This window comes from Gorilla gorilla, chromosome 2 (genome assembly GCF_029281585.2).
Source record: "Gorilla gorilla gorilla isolate KB3781 chromosome 2, NHGRI_mGorGor1-v2.1_pri, whole genome shotgun sequence".
Classification (NCBI taxonomy): domain Eukaryota; kingdom Metazoa; phylum Chordata; class Mammalia; order Primates; family Hominidae; genus Gorilla; species Gorilla gorilla.
The window spans coordinates 10,334,814-10,351,999 of record NC_086017.1 but is presented as its reverse complement, the minus strand read 5'-3'; the positions used below and the strand labels follow the sequence as shown (position 1 = coordinate 10,351,999).

General features: G+C 36.7%; 1 long non-coding RNA gene across 1 annotated transcript in view; it reads right to left on the bottom strand.

The window, feature by feature from the left end:
* LOC129532264 (uncharacterized) overlaps nt 1–16,677 on the bottom strand; it is a 271,054-nt gene extending 254,377 nt beyond the window's left edge. Inside the window, exon 1 of the long non-coding RNA XR_010132736.1 lies at nt 11,733–16,677. This is a non-coding gene — a long non-coding RNA (uncharacterized lncRNA). The remainder of the gene's footprint in view (nt 1–11,732) is intronic.
* Nucleotides 16,678–17,186: the final 509 nt, after the last annotated feature.

Here is a 17,186-nt window from a genome sequence, read left to right as displayed (position 1 = left end):
TTTCTTGTCATTAGAGATTCCAAGTTCATAAATAGAAAGTATCTTCTTCTTGAAAATAGTTTTTGTGCAGACTACAGACTTCTTACTTTAACTGATCGCTTTTTAAGGATGATGTATAACTCTTCATCCTAAGATCTCATTTTACTGAACACCTGTGCTAATTGCATTGTTGAGTGGATCCCATACCTTCCTCTTTCTTTAATTCCTTTTTATTTTTCTGGAATGCAACCTCCGTATTTTCTTCCTGAAACTCTTATAATCTTTATTGTCAGAAATTTGGCAAGAATATATGAAATGATGAGATTTTTCAACAGCTTATCTTACTTGGCCCTCAGTTGGCTTTTTTATTTTAAATAAGCTATTTTCATGAAAAACCTACTTGCAATTGACCTGAACAGATTAACTCTCTGTTAGAAAAGAGTACACATATGTAGATTATTTAATTAACCACTTAAATTTAACTAAACTGTGATAAATTTTAACCAAGTTTGATAAATTTTACAATGATTGTGCATAATTATTACTGAATAATACAGTACACATTTTAATGAACTTTGAGAATATTACTCACATGAAGAGTGGGCTATTTAATTTTTGGGTTACAATTACTTGCTTTCACTAACAACTGGAGAAATACAAAAGTTTTTAAAATTTTTAAGAACTTGAACAAACTAATTTGATTTCTATCGAAGTATAATTTGAATACTGGAGCTAGAATAATTTTACATCTCTTGAATGAGTTGTTCATGTTAACTGCAAGGAAAATGTGAGTTAAGTGTGGAGAATTTAATTGATTACGTAGATGCTAATAAGTATAAAGACCCATTTATTTTTTAACCATGAAATAGCAGAGTTGTATGGCATACATTTTTAATTTTACTCTAAGGTTTGGGAATGATGAAGTGATCTGTATACCACCCAGAATTTTTAGACTTTGAGCTAAAGTTAGTATCTGGATGAAACTTGGAGGTGGTTTCTTTTGTGATAAGTATGGTTGCAAAATTAAAAAGTGGGATAAAGATTTATCTGAATATACAGAATAACCAAAAATGTAGGCCATAGCAGCTACAACTAGTTGCCTAGAAATATCCCTTATTCATTTCTTGCTTTCCAACAGAAACCTGACTTTTCACTCCAAGGACCAATGAGCTCAGCCTCCTTTGTAACTAAGAGAGGCAATTCAACATAAGCATGGCCATTATGGTGCAGAAGTGTCATGAAGCAGATTTTTCTTCCTGACACAAAAAGGCTAAGCTGTCCAAAGACTATTGACTTTTCCCCCTTTCCTTCTTCTTGTCCAAAATATGGTTGCAACTGCTGGTAATGTGGCAACTACCATGTGAACATGAGTATAGAGCCACATGCTAGTAACCATGATCTAAAGAGTTAGAAGCAGCTAGGACCCAGAGTGCATTCCATGAGCAAAAGAACCAGCCCTTAATTTCCTCATATATAATATTATGGGTGGGAATATGTATTTGTCTCATCATTTTTATGTTACATTTCCTGTTGCTTGTAGCTGAATTTAATCTTTACTCATATACAGACCCCATGAGCAAACATAGTAATTTAATTACCTCAACTTGGTTTTAGTTTCTCTCATATGTGAAAATGATTATACTAGTACCTATCTTATTGCTATGATAATCGAATAAGACAATACACTTAATAAGTTTGTGCAGATTAGTTACTTATTGCAGAGTAACCGTTACCTCAAAACTTAGTAGCTTAAAATAGTAAAAAACTTTTATAAATTCACACAATGGATGTGAGTCACAAATTCAAGACTGGCTTACCTGGGCAGTTCTAGTTCAGTGTACCTCATGAGGTGCAGTCATATACTCAAAAGAGCTGCAGTCCACTGAAGCATTGACTGGGACTGAAAGAACTGCCCCTGACATGGTGTGCCCACATGCTGACAAACTGGTGCTTGCTGTTGGCAGGAGGCCCCAGTTCCACTCCCCATAGGGCTACTTGAGTTACCTCACAACACAGCAGCTGTCTTTTCCCAGAACAAATGATCCAAGAGAGAGCCAGATAGAAGCTGTCCTTTTTACGACCTAGTCTTGGAAGTCACAGCGTCATTTCTACCACATTCCCATTGTTAGTTACAAATCAAAAATTCCAATCCACATTCAGCAAGAGAGGAATTTGTCTCTGACTTTGGAAGGAAAGTATATCCAAGAACTTGTGGACACATTTTTTAAATTACCAGAGAAGGACTGTAAATTTCCAGCCTATTCCTTCCTCCATGGCATTCTTACACCCTCACCTCAACAGGTGCACGTACACAGGGGAGCATGCACACACACACACACACACACACACACACACACACACACACACCAGTTTTCCTTTGTTCTCAGACAGAAAGACTAGGTTGCATGTAGAAAATTAATAAAGTTTTTTTTTTGTTGTTGTTCCAAAGAACTTAAGTAAGATTAAACTTTATTTCAAATTTTAAAAAACAGCTTCCAGCTCTAGAGAGAATTCATTATTGGGCAGCGGTAAAATGTCAGCAAAGGCCACGGCTTGTTATTATAAAAATTACAGCATGCTTTGGCTCAAATCAAATTCCTTGAAATGCAGCATCTATACCAGCAAGAGGCAGATATACTAGGGTTAGCATATGGCAAGTATTGCCCTGACCCCTGATTCTAGAACTAAATGATGTGTGACTATATCAGAAAGAAACCAATTTCCGTAAGTTTCATGTGAGGAGCAGTTTCTTTACAGTCTCACCATCTGCTGCTAGTTAAAATTTTTGTGCCTGCAAAATGATATTTTTACTCCCCACCCTCTACCCCTTTAAATGCTGTAATGAACAAGAAGAATTACTGAAAATGAGGAAAGCTATCTCCATACATACTTCAAAGCACTCATTAATGGAAGTAGAGTACCAATTTCATTTTTTGAAAGCATACTTCAGCTTCCAACGTACTGGAAAATTTTTACTGATTATGAATTATAGCATCATGTTAAAAATGCCTTTTGATGCTTTATGATGGTGAAACGAAGATCGCACACTTCTATGTTTTAATGATTGGTTACAGCCTTCACAAAAATCTCTGCATGTTTTAGTATTACAATTTGAGGACAAATCTAGTTAGCTTCTGTTAGTTAAGAATTCACTGGTTCTCTGATCATTTCAAGTGACTTGAAAGTAGAGAGAGAGAGACTCATGTAAGACACAGAGCTGAGCCAGTTTCTATGATTAGAAGGAGGTAACCTGGAGTGGGAGGACCTAGGGGATGAAAGCTGCATAACCATCCTTGACTGTCTTCTTTATTTACTCCTATGATGTTTCAATCAGTTACTTTGTACTTCTCTATTTAACAACTTAACATCACAGCCTTAATAAGCTTTACATATTTATATTGCATTCAAATAATTAAGGAGGTTTCACTTATGTGATGTCCTCAGGCAGCAAGTGACCATCTGCCTTACACCATCTCGCCTACAAATTTACATGGGAACTCCGTGTATACGTAAACTCTTATGCATAACAAACAATCAGATAATAACGGCATTCAACAAAAAGCATGCATTTCTGTATTGGGTCTGCAGGTCAGCTCGGCTGGCTCTGCAGTCTATGTATTCATTTGACAGGTCTATCTTAAGGGGACAGCAGGTTTCAGGGTGAAAGTTCTTTAACAGAATGTCAGAAAAACAATTGTTCAAGCCCATAATTGCAGAAGCACATGGTGAGTTTTTGTTTGTATTACATGTCACATCTGCTGACATCCCTCAGGCCAAAACAAGTGACATCCAAACCCAAAGTCAAGAGACAGGGAAGTACACTCGTGCCATGGAGGTAGATGGGGAGGAAATTAATACTTTTGAATAATAATCTAATATACCTTTCTGTGATCTATAAATTATGTATTTTTAAACCAAAGTTACACAATAAATAATACTGTAAAACATGTAGTACAACTATAGTTTGAACACCTACTATTTCAAAACAACTTCTGGTATAACAGTGGTTCTTCGGGCTTACAGAGGTGTACAATAATTTCATGTGGAATAAGTGATTTTAAAAATAAGTAATGGCCCTAATTCTACATACAAGGATTTCCATTATTTGTAATATCCAAATTGATGTCTTTGATGATTTGATGATACTATATAGTGTAAATTGGTGTTTATGTCTAATTCCCAAATGAATTATTGATATTATCATCCATTTAGTTAAGCAACAAGTCTTTATTTAGGCATTACTATGTGTATGCACTCTACCCAGTCCTAGCAATACAAGATAAACAGAAACAGAATGGCACCCAATTTCTTGTAACTCACAGGTTGGTAGAAAACAAACACATTAAGTGATTGTGATTTTTTAAGTTGATATTAAAAAGGTTAATATTAAAAAATACAAGGTGTTGTGAAAGCCTACAGCAGAGGGAATAACACAAATCTAAGAGGTCAGGAAAGGCCTTTATAAGCAAGTGACCTTTCAGTTAGAACTGAAGAGTGAGTAGGAATACAGCAGATGAAAAATGTGAGGGAGGATATTCCTGCCTTGAAATGAACCAGGCTTTTGTGAACAAACAGCAAACGGAAGCTGCAAGTCCCAGATGGCTTCTGTGCAATATAGAAGAAAGGAGAACAATACAGATTAAGCTGGAAAGGTAGACAAAGATGAGATCATGAAGCACTACTCAGGAATATATTACAGAAATTGCTGAAGGCCTCAGTCAATGGCACTGGTTGAAAAGTTTTAGACAGTGGGAAATGGCCATGGAGATCAGCGATGAATAGAAGTCAAATGCATGCAATAGATATTTAGAAGGACAGCTGAGAAAATCTTAGTGCTTGGGGTTTGAGGGTGGTGGAGAAGAAGTATCAAGAAAGATATGCAAATAGAAAGGCTAGTGTAAGTGGAGTTCTTAAATTATTAAGTGGAGACTCTCCACTGAAAGCAGGAGAGGACTGGAAGTTTGCTGGAGACCCACAAAGACTCAGTGTTTTCAATGATTGGACAACCAGTGTCACAGAGTATCTCTTACCAGCTCTCTCCTTTGGTCCTCACCTTCTAGCTTTTGCTGTGGTCACTTTTAACAAACAATTCTCATTCTCTGCTTTTTCACTTCAGGGACTTTGGCTGCCAGAGAGGATCTCTAACTTTCTTTTTATTAGTCCCAGGTTAGATTTTAAGTAAGAGTTCAAAAACAGCAAGACTGGCTTTGCTCTCCCACTAAAAGGGAGATATGTGGATAATAAAAATCCCCAAGAGAGAATTGAAAGAAGTTCCTGTTATAAATACTGAGATTTGCAGCAATGTCTTTCTGACACCAAAGCCACTCTGTGCCACACTAAATAGGTGTCACTGTTACTACAGAGATTAGGACTTGCCACTAGACCAAGCGGTCTACAATGCTTGGAATATTGCAAATAAATATTTTCTAAGAAAATTCTGTGGTCTCCAGTTAAAAGCAAACAAATACAAATAAATAAAAACATTATTATCCATTATTACAAGAAAATATTTTGTAGGACAGAAGCTCTTTTTCCATCAGAAAACAGATGTCCACATCCATTTGTAACGACTTATTTCCTTCCCAGATGTTACTTTTGCTGTGTAGCCATAAGTACCAAGAATAATGTAATGTCCTTGTTCAAAATATCCAATAATCAGTTGAAGAATTTTAAGTGTAAAATGTTGCTAGGCTGTCAACATGTTAGGGCACCTGGGTGTGCTATAAAATTGCTCCCTTCATGCAGACGACAAATGCAGACGAAGCCTAAATCTTTAGGCTAGCTTGTATTCCTTGAGTTCTCATGAATATTAATTTTGAAGTAAATAATGCACTAGAAAGAAAATTAACTGCTGACTTAGCAGATGATGAAGTGCAGCTCTATGGACTCAATTACCCTATCCAGAATGCAGGCAAGTCTCAGTATGAGTCTGTTCCATTGTGCCCCCAACAGTGAGTTCTGCATACTAAATTTAAGGGTTTTCTTCTGCCACAAAACATGTGCTAGTATGTAATAAATTAAATCACAGAAGTCACTATTTTCTAGATACATCATTGAAAAATTTATCATTTTTTCAGGAACCAACAGGAAATTTCATATACATATGGAATGCCCACCCTTTCTTTTTAAACTCCTCCCAACAGACAGAAAAGGAAAAGAAAAGGTTATGTTATTGGAGGGATAGAATCATATTTTTTACTGAGGAAGACATTTGAAAACTATCCTATTTAAAGACTTGTAACAGGCAAAAGGGTCCAGCTGCTTGCTGCTTGGAGAAAGACGCCAAAATAACAAGAGCGAGGTGTGATAGAAAGAGAGCAAGCTTTATTATCTGTGGTAGCAAGGGCAAGACTGGGCGGAATTCTTTCCAAACATTTCCACTCTTTAATTTGTGGAGGGAATGCAGGGGTTTTTAAAGCGAGAGGTTTGGAATGCAGGATAAACAAACAGTTTAGGAGGTGTCAGGTGGTGCAACCTGCTCCGATGACTTGTTTTGAATTATTATTCCATCTAGTGAAGGAACCCGTGCCAGGATGGGCCCAACCAGGTTACAAATCAATTGCAGTCAATCTTACAGTCAATCTCTAGTCAAGAGTGGATTTCAGGCTTGAGGTACTCACGCGTTGGAGAGAGAACTCTAGAGGTGTCTGGTCTGTATCAGGATCCGGCCCCTAAAGCTTCTAAGGAAATTTATGACCAGATAAGAGAGCATGGTGTGTGCTTAACAAGTACCTAGGTAAATAAATGTGCATGAGGCATGGGAGCATAAAGTGGGAAAGGGAGAGGAGAGTGGAGGTTCACAGCACATTCTGAGGCTATATTTCAAGATGAAAGAAAACACATTTGTAGTTTGGCTCAAAGCTACATCTTGAGACTGGAGAGAAAGGAAGAAAGAAAAAAATGGTAAATGCAGTTTGAGCTAAGCTGCTTAGTTATAGACTGTTTTGTTTGAAAGTTTTTCTTGAATTGATTTAATGAAAATAAATATCATGCTTTATGTCCAGTGCTAAGCATTAGGTCTAACAAGCAACAGTTCAAAATATAGTTATGGAATGGAGGGAAGGAAGAGGGAGAGAGGGAACAAAGAAGAGAGGGAAGGAAGGCACGGAGGGAGGGAGGGAGGGAGGGGGGAAGGAAGGAAGGAAGGAAAAGGAGGAAGTTGACAGTATCTTGAAATAAGACACATATTTCATTAATCTTTTTATATTTGTAATTTGGTAAAGAATCTTGCACACAACAAGTCCACAATAAACGTTACTGAAAGAGTTATTGTATAAAACAAAGTGCAATCTTTTTCTTAGAAGGTCCAGCTTATCCAATCAACTATAGTATTAACATATTTTGAGATATTTTTGAAAATGAAAGCGTGGGTAATGAAATAATTATGAAAATATTTTGAAAATTCCTTCATATTTTATAGTTTATATTGATGTTTCATACCATTATCACAGTAGGAAAGAATTATCTGGCACTAGAAAAAGTCACAAAAAATAATGAACAGCAGTTTCTTTTTAGTTTATGTTTGTTTCACTATTCATGATGATTGTTTTGCAACTATTCTCAATTATTATGGATGTTAAAATGCATTTAATAGCTATCACAGCACCAAATATACTCCTCAGCCATTTAACAAGTATCCAAATTTATAGTCTTTATTATAGCTTGTTTTTCTGTTTCTATAGAAATATGTAGCTATTTCTCCTTTCTTGGAGAGTTTACTACTTCCTCAGGCATGGGGAAAAGTCAGTACTAAGTAAAATATTGTGTTTTTTTATATACAGGAAATGAGCAAATTGTAGCATAACAGAGGTAACTTAGAAGTTTCAATTACTACAAGTACTTACTCTCACTGTGATTTATGCAGCCATATTGGTCAAACAGCAAATCATTTGCATCATTAAGAACAATAGCATCTAGAGATGAGACTGATCTTTGAAAAGGTAAGGTAGAAATGTGTATGCCAAATAAATATTTAGTGATAATATTGATACTACATTTGAAAAACAAAATCCGATTTTAAAAATGTTGGCTAGAATAAGCAACAACATAATTACAATCCCTGGGAGAAATAAATATTAAAAGTTTGGCAGAAATTGAATTCTGGGGAAATTGGTAACAGCATAGCATAATTTGAAAATTATTCATCCAATCTGATTAATCATTACTTCCCCTGGAATTTTAAGAATTAAATTGTTGCTAAAAATGAAATAAAATGAGTAAGAATTTACTGTAAAACCAATACCATTTTTTGCTGCATACCCAGCGTTAGTCATTAAAACCATTGACATGTAGACAAAAGTATATCCTGGGTAGTGAAAATGTATTTTTAATGTACACCCAGAATTCTCAAATAGCCCCTGGGGTTCTGGTAGAGCTCAACAATACCACAATGTAAAACTAATTCTTTAATACCAGAATTGATCTCATAACTTTGAGCTTATTTTTGACATGTTATCAAAGACAACAGCAACTCACTAATCTGCCAGCCTCAGAGATAATGAATAGCCCTCCAGCAATAGAAAGTTTTTCTTTTGGAACTAACTTCCCAAGACGATTCCTTCAAATAACTTTATAGACCAGTTTAGCCTCTTTCCTAAGGCGCCTTTTTCCTTCTGATCAACATGCTGATGGAATGTCTTGAAATCTCAAAGCTACTGTTTAAGAGAATCAATAATAATACTACTTGTCATTTTATATGCATTTATCTGCAACCTCATGAAACAAAACACTTGTTAACAAAATGTGGGTAAATAACACTGATGCACAGAAAACCACACTGCAAGTAAGAGCTATATGTTTCAACAGCATGTTTATAAATCGTTTGTATAAATGAATGGCCTGACTTCCAAATACTCTTCCTATTTCTTTTTGTTGCCTACTCATTATATTCAAGAACACCACTAACCCTGAGTTGAAAATATAAAATTGGTTAAAGTTATGCTTATAAAGAGCTGTCCCCTAGATATGATGGTCAATACTGAGCCTCAAATTAATATATCCATCTTGACTTTACATACGGTTGTAAAGACTAAAATTGTTGACTGAGCTCTTAAGAGGAAGATTCCAAGAAGCATGAGAACTCAGAATAATTAATTAATGGAAATTAATTTGATTGCCCACATTTAATATTTTCCCACGAATCCTTTATGACATTGAGAACTGGCTTTCAAGAAACACTTGGCTGGATTTGCCTTCTTGTTTTTCTTTAAAAATTTTTTTCACGAAAGTTATGTTAAAAGTTCTCTTCACATCAAACAAAAATTATTTATTTATACTGTACCAATCTTCATTTATACTCTTCCTTCAACCATATCAAACTTCCTGGTACTTGAAAATAAAGAGCAAACAAACAACTGGCTTGGCTGTAGTAACTTTTATTTCCAGTGAATCCTTGAGGTGAGTCTCCATTTTTAAATCCACAGTGAAATGCATGACTACTGAATAAGAAAATACACAACCTCAACAGCTTGGGCAGCATAACAGTTCAACTGAGCAACAGACACATTAGATGAAATAATGTACACTTTTCTTTGTCACACACACACACTTGCTTGTACCCCTGGTAATCACATACAATATGTGATTATGTCTTCCAAAATCCAGCATGGAATCTCAGCTGATTGAAGTCTTTTTCAACTAATTGTCTCACATCTTTGTTTTTCCTTTTTGATTCTCTATCTTCCAGACACACTTATTCAAGCAAACTATCATATTAAAAAACTAGCGGAAGATGTTACAGCACTGTGAAAAGCCCTCTGCAAATACTCCCTTTGTTTTTCAACTTTTAGTGTTGATGGCTTCTCATAATGGAAATTGTGTTTCCCAACTGTGGTCTGTGACTGTTTCTCAGGGGCTTCCAGGAGATAGTGGGGTGAGGTGAAGTGGGACTCACCTCACTAACACAACATTCCCAAATCTCTCCTTTCAATATGAAAATACATTGGAGCCGTTAAGCTTCTCCTGGTCACTCATTATGGTTCCTGGTCTATGCTTTGCACATGGCTTCCTTCCTGGGGTCATCTTGAGTTCCCTCATAAGGCCTCATGGCAGGCAGCAGGCTCTCAACTCAGCGTCTAGCACATAGGGAATTCAGAAAGGATCAGTGTGCAAACTAGACCTTTACTCTGTGTGTGTGTATGCTGCACCTCTCTCCTAACTTTATTGGGGCAGCCCCTTGCAGTATAAGGGAGGTCTACACAAAGATTCTCCCCAGAGCATCAATGGAGGGGTGAGACCAAGTGTCTCTGCCCCGTGACTTCTCTTAATCTAACCAGAACACCTCTTCTCATGTTCTGGAACTGCAAGCGAGAAATTCAACAAGGCAAGGGCAGCTTTTCTTTCCAGCTTTTCTCTCTTCTCTTTTTAGACCAGCTATGAGAGCCAAGAAAAATGGAAAGGGAAAATGTCATAATAAAAAGAGGATGTACATTGAGTCACAGAATATCATGTGATATAATACATCAAAATATAATAATATCATCCTTTTATATTTGTTTGGGGAATAGGTCACAAATTTTCACCTACATTTAGCTTTTTTTACATTCTTATTCTCCTTGCCATCTGCTCCCGATTTTGAAAAAGCACATTCACACACACCTTCTAGAACATGGAAATGAATAGTTGACTTTTAAAGACTAGGGGACACAAACATTTGGAGGACGTGTTCAAAACGTAGGTTTCTTGTATCTGCAACCCTCCCCCCTTTTATTATTCAGTAAATCTGGACTGCAGTCCTGAGAATTTCATTAAAAAAATAATAAAATAAAACTCCTGATGATTCTGATGTACGTAATGCTGAGATCACAGCCTGAGAACTGTTAAACTCAGAGGCAAGAAAAGTCAGCAGAGGGAAGAATTAAAGATAAGAAGACAGATATGATGGTTAATTTTATGTGTCAACTTGAGTGGGCCAGGGGGTACCCAGATTAAACATTGTTTCTGACTGCGTCAATGAGGGTGTTTCCAGATGAGATTAGCTTTCTCATCGGCGGAATGAGTAAAGTAGATTCCTTTTACCCATGGTGTGAGCATCATCCAATCCAATGCAGGCTTCAATAAAACAAAAGGTGGAGGAAGGAGGACTAACCCCTTCTTTTCATCTCACTGCTTGAGCTGGGATATTTTTTCTTATCTCCTGCGCTTGAACAGAACCTAGTGGTTCTGTTTCTCAGGAGAATCCTGACTAGTATAATACACGGTATAGATAGGTCTAGTATAACGGATCTGCATAGTTTTTACAACATCTCAGTGAAAATCAATCTTCATAATAGCTGTAAAGTGTTATTTTAAAAAGCAGAAACTTCCTAGGAGAGAAAACACTATGGGTGACAACAGTTATGAGTAACTAGATATAAACAATTATTAAGTATTCACATAGAAGGACTGGACTGTCGAACTGGAGGAAACCTTCAATAATGTATTCTAATCAGTGATGAATCTAGGGATTGTGAATCCAGCAGTGCATACCACTGGGGTTGCGGGCGTGAGGTGGCTTAAGAAAAATAATTTTAAAATATGAAGTCAGAAATATCCGAGCTCCCAGGGCTTTGAAAGTGACCTGTGCAAGTGAGGATCCATGAAGTTCAAACTACATAAGTTTTGCAGTAAAGCTACAGGTGATTCCAAACCCTCTTTCTTGAGGATGAGAAGGGCGGCCAAAAAAGCAAAGAACCTTAACCCCGTTCTCACACTGAGCCAGAGGAAAAACTGAGAGGAACCTTTGGGTCTCCGGACTCTTCATATTATACACTTACCTCTTTATGAGAGGTGACAACGTGCTAGCAGCTCTCACTCGCTCTCGGCGCCTCCTCGGCCTGGGCGTCCGCTCTGGCCGCGCTCCAGCAGCCCTTCAGCCCGCCGCTGCGCTGAGGAGGTCCCTCTCTGGGGCTGGCCGCGGCCGGAGCCAGCTCCCTCTGCTGGCGGGGAGGTGTGGAAGGAGAGGCGCCCGCCCGCCGAGGCTGCGCGCCCGGCGCTAGCGGGCCGGCGTGGGTTCCGGGTGAGCGCGGGCTTGGCGGGCCCCGCACCCGCAGCCGGCAGGCGCCTGCTGGGCTTGATCGGGGGATGAGCTCCCTGTGGGCTGCCAGAGTGCCCGGGCTAGGTGCCACGAAGTCCCGCTGCGACTGCCATTGAGAAGTGAAGCCGGCTGGGCTTCTGGGTCCGGCGGGACTTAGAGAACTTTTCTGTCTAGCTAAAGGTTTGTAAAAGCGCGAATCAGCACTCTGTGTCTAGCTAAAGGTTTGTAAATGCACCAATCAGCACTCTGTGTCTAACTAAAGGTTTGTAAACGGACTAATCAGCACTCTGTCAAAACGGACCAATCAGCTCTCTGTAAAATGGACCAATCAGCTCTTGGCAAAATGGACCAATCAGTAGGCTGTGGGTGGGGCCAGATAAGGCAATAAAAGCAAGCCACCCGAGCCAGCCAGGCAGCCGGCTCAGGTCCCCTTCCAGGCTGTGGAGGCTTTGTTCTTTTGCTCTTTGCAATAAATCTTGCTGCTGCTCACTCTTTGGGTCTGCCCCTTCTTTAAGAGATGTAACAGTCACGGCAAAGGTCTACAGCTTGACTCCTGAAGCCAGCGAGACTACTAACCCACTGGCAGGAAAGAATAACTCCAGATGGGAGGAAGGAACAACTCCAGACGTGCCACCTTTATGAACTTTATGACTGAATAATATTCAATTGTATGTGTATGCCACATTTTCTTTATTCATTCATCCATCAATGGACATTAAGATTGCTTCAAGATTATGTTGTCTAATTTCCACATTCCAGGTGTGCAGCTTCACTCCTGAAGCCAGTGAGGCCATGAACCTACCGGGGGGAACGAACAATTCCAGACACGCCACCTTTAAGAACTGTAACACCACAAGGGTTCATTCAAGAACCCACTAATTCCGGACACAATTATATATTCAATATTGAGTGTTATATACATGATTGATTTTCAACTTCCATACCAGGAATCATGTGGGCTCCCACAGGCTTCCTTTGAAGTGGAAAGATAGAAACTCTTTAAAGTAACCATTTGTTACTACTAAATATTAAATAGTAATTGGCTGTTAATCCAAAGGTGAAACAACAGCTTTTGGTCCATTTTGAAACGTTTAAATTATTTGCAGTTTGAAACATTAGTTTTATGCTAAACCATCACAACTAGTTTTTTGTATTGTAATTAATAGCAGCTAAATTTTAATTTAAATTGTGAGGGTTTAAATGTGTTGATTTAAATGTGTTTGGTGGAGATTAGTGGTTTCTAAAATACTTTAAGTTCTCTATTATATTATTTCCAGGCATAAGAATAGAAATGTTATAAAGTTTTCAAAATATATGTGAGTGTTTTGTGGAATCAAGTTTCCTACATGATAAACACCAAGCCATGCTGAAAATTAGAGTCATTTTAGAATCAGGTCTTCTAACATGAAATTATTTATTTTACTATTTCTGAATAATGCTGTTCAACAAATTAAAATCAAACTGGTGTATGCCAAGAATTAATCCAATACATCACTCACTTATGAATAAAGATGAAGTAAGCATTATGGGAACAAAAATAATAAAATATGAATTGCATTTTTATAAATCAACTCATTTATTTTTGTAACACCTTTGAGGAATGAAAAGCCTCCCAGAATACAAGGCAAACACAACATTACAAATGTAATTTATGAAAAAATAAAATTTTACAAGCTTTACTGGGACTTCAGTGTCCAAAAATATAGAATGTTTGATTTTGGAAGGTCATTTTGAAATCACAGCATGGTCTCAATGAAATACAAGTTATAGGTTTGCACGACCAAAATTAGCGAGACAAATTGTTGACTAAAAAAACAGTCTACCAATAGCAGTTCCTCCCTCAGACCAGCTCCACCTTATCCTGAGTCACCAGATAATGATGAAATTTTCTGCTTTAAAGGTTTATATGTCAGACAAAGGACTATTTGCTAATGTTTATAGATACTTCATTCAAGTCAATAACAAACTACTCAGTTGTTTTTTTAAAAAATAGGCAAATGATATGAACAGGCAATTAAAAAATACAGATGGCCAATAAATACATGAGAAGATTGTAAACATCAAAATTGAAGTGCAAATTCTACAAAGTGACAATATTTTTAAAAATGTTTTAATGTGGTATAATACATGTAACATAAAATTTACTGTCTTAGTCATTTTTAAGTGTACAGTTTGGTGGTATTATGTATAGCTATATTGTTGTGGAACTATCATCACCATTCATCTACAAAATTCTTTCTATCTTGCAGACTGAAAATCCATACCCATTAAACACTCTCTGTTTCCCCCTCCTTGACAGACCCAGGCAACCATGATGTCTCTGTGAGTTTGACAACTTTTAAGTGCCTCATTTAAGTGGAGTCAAACAGTATTTGTCTTTTTGTGACTTTATTATTCAATGTAGCAATATGTCTTCAAAGTTCATTCATGGTATAGCATGTGTCCAAGTGTCCTTCCTGCACAATATTCCTTTGTAAGTATACAACACATTTTATTTATCCATTCATCGGTTGCTTCCACATTTTAGCTATTGTGAATAATGCTGCTGTGAACATGGGTGTACACATATCTTTTTGAGAACTTGAGTTCAGTTATGTTGGCTGTATACCAAGAAGTGGAATTGCTGAATCATATGGTAGTTCTACTTTTCAGTTTTTGAGGAATTGCCATACTGTTTTCCACAGTGGCTGCACAATTTTTGCATTCCTACCAACAATGCACAAGGGTTCCAATTTCTCCACATACTTGCCAACACCTTTTCTTTTCTTTTTCTTCTTTGTTCTAATACTAGCCATCCTAATGGGTATGACGTGGTATCTCACTGTAGTTCTGATGTGCATTTTCCTAATTAATCATCATGCTCATTGTATTAGTCTGTTCTTACACTGCTAATAAAGACATACCTGAAACTGGGTAATTTATAAAGGAAAGAGGTTTAATGGACTCTCAGTTCCACATGGCTGGGAAGGCCTCACAATCATGGTAGAAGGCAAAGGAGAAGCAAAGGCATGTCTTACATGGCAGCGGTCAAAAGAGCATGTGCAGGAGAACTGCCCTTTATAAAACCATCAGATCCCATGAGACTTATTCACTATCACCAGAACAGCATGGGAAAGCCCAGCCCCCATGATTTAATTACATCCCACCAGGTCCCTCCCACAACACATGGGAATTATGGGAGCTACAATTCAAGATGAGATTTGGGTAGGGACACAGACAACCATATCACTCACTGACTATTTGATTATCTTTTTTCGATAAAGATCTTTTCAAATCTGTTGCCCAATTTTGAATCAAGTTGTTAGGTTTTTTTGTTATTGAATTTTAGGAGTGTTCTATATATACTAAATGTTAATCTTTTGTCAGATATAAAATTTGCAAATATTTTCTCCCATTTTCTGGGTTGCATTTTGCTCTGTTGATAGTGTGTTTTGATGCACAATTTTTAGAAAATTTAATGAAGTCTAATTTGTCTATTTTTGTTGTTGTTGCCTATGCCTTTGATATCATAGCCAAGAAATCATTGACAAATTCAGTGTCATGAAGATTTTGCCCAATATCTTTGTCTAAAAATTTTATATTTTTAAGTGTTATATTTGGGTCATGGAACAATTTTGAATTGTTCCAATCAATTTTTATACAGTGTTAAAGATCCAACTTCAGTCATCTACATGAGGATGTCCAGTTCTCCCAATAACATTTGTTGAAAAATTGTCCATTTCCACATTGAATGATCCTCACACTTTTGTTGACTATCATGCGACCATATATTTGATGGTTGATTTCTGGGCTCTCTATTGCATTCCATTTGTATCCATTCCATATGTTTGTCTTTTTGACAGAGCCACACTGTTTTTCCCACTGTAGCTTTGTAATAAGTTTTGAAATCACGAAGTATGAATCCTCCAGCTTTGTTCTTTTGTATCAAGATTGTCTTGGCTATTCAGGGTTCTTGGACATTTCATATAAATTTTAGCATGGGTTTTTCTACTTCTGGAAAATATATCACTAGGATTTTGATAGAAATTCCATTTAATATGTAGATAGATCACTTTGGATAGTATAGATGTATTAACAATATTGTCTTCCAATCCATGAACATTGGATATTTTTGCATTTATTTATGTTTTCTTAAATTTCTTTCAACAATGTTTTATAATTTTCAGTGTATATGTCTGTCACTTTCTTGTTTAAGTGTTTCCCTAAGTACTTTATTTTTTTGATAGTATTATAGATGAGATTTTTTTAAATTTCCTTTTGGATTATACATTATTAGTGTATAGAAACACAACTGATTTTCGTATGTCAATTTTGTATTCTGCAACTTTACTGAATTTGTTTATTATTTATAATGTTTTTCATGGAATCTTTAGGGTTTTCTACATATAAGATCATGTTATCTACAAACAGGTAATTTCACTTATTCATTTTATATTTGGATCCCTTTTGTTTCTTTTCATTGACTATTTGCTCTGCTAAGACTTCCAGTACTTTGTTGAATAGAAGTAGTGAGAGTAGGCATCCTTGTTTTATTCTTAATGTTATAGAAAAAGCTTTCAGTCTTTCACTGATGAGAATAATGTTGGTTTTCAGTTTTTTCATACATAATTTTTATTATGTAGAGGCAGTCTTTGTTTGTTAAATTTTGTTAAATGGTTTTCTCTGCATTAATAAAGATGATTATGTGAACTTATTCCTTCAATCTGTTAATGTGGTATATTACATTGATTGATTTTCATATGTTAAATCATCTTTGCATCCCAGGTAGAAATCCCACTTGGTCATGGTGTATGATCATTTTAATATGCAATTGAATTTGATTTGCTAATATTGTCCTGAGGATTTCTGCATCAGTGTTCATAGAGGATATTGACCTGCAATTTGCTTTTTTTTTTTCAAATATTTTCTCTGCCCTTTTCTGTCACTTCTCCTTTGGGAGTCCTTCAGCATATATGTTCGTGTATTTTATGGTGTCCCACAGGTCCCTTAGGCTGGGTTGCACTTTACTTTAACCTTTTTCCGTTCTGTTCCTCAGACTTGATAATGTCCATTGTTGTATTTTAAGTGTACAAGTTCTTTCTGCTGGCCCAAACCTGCATTTGAATCCCTCAAGTAAATTTTTATGTCATGCATTATACTTTTCAGCTCCTAATTTCATTTAGTTTCTTTTCTGTCTTCTACTTCTTTATTAATG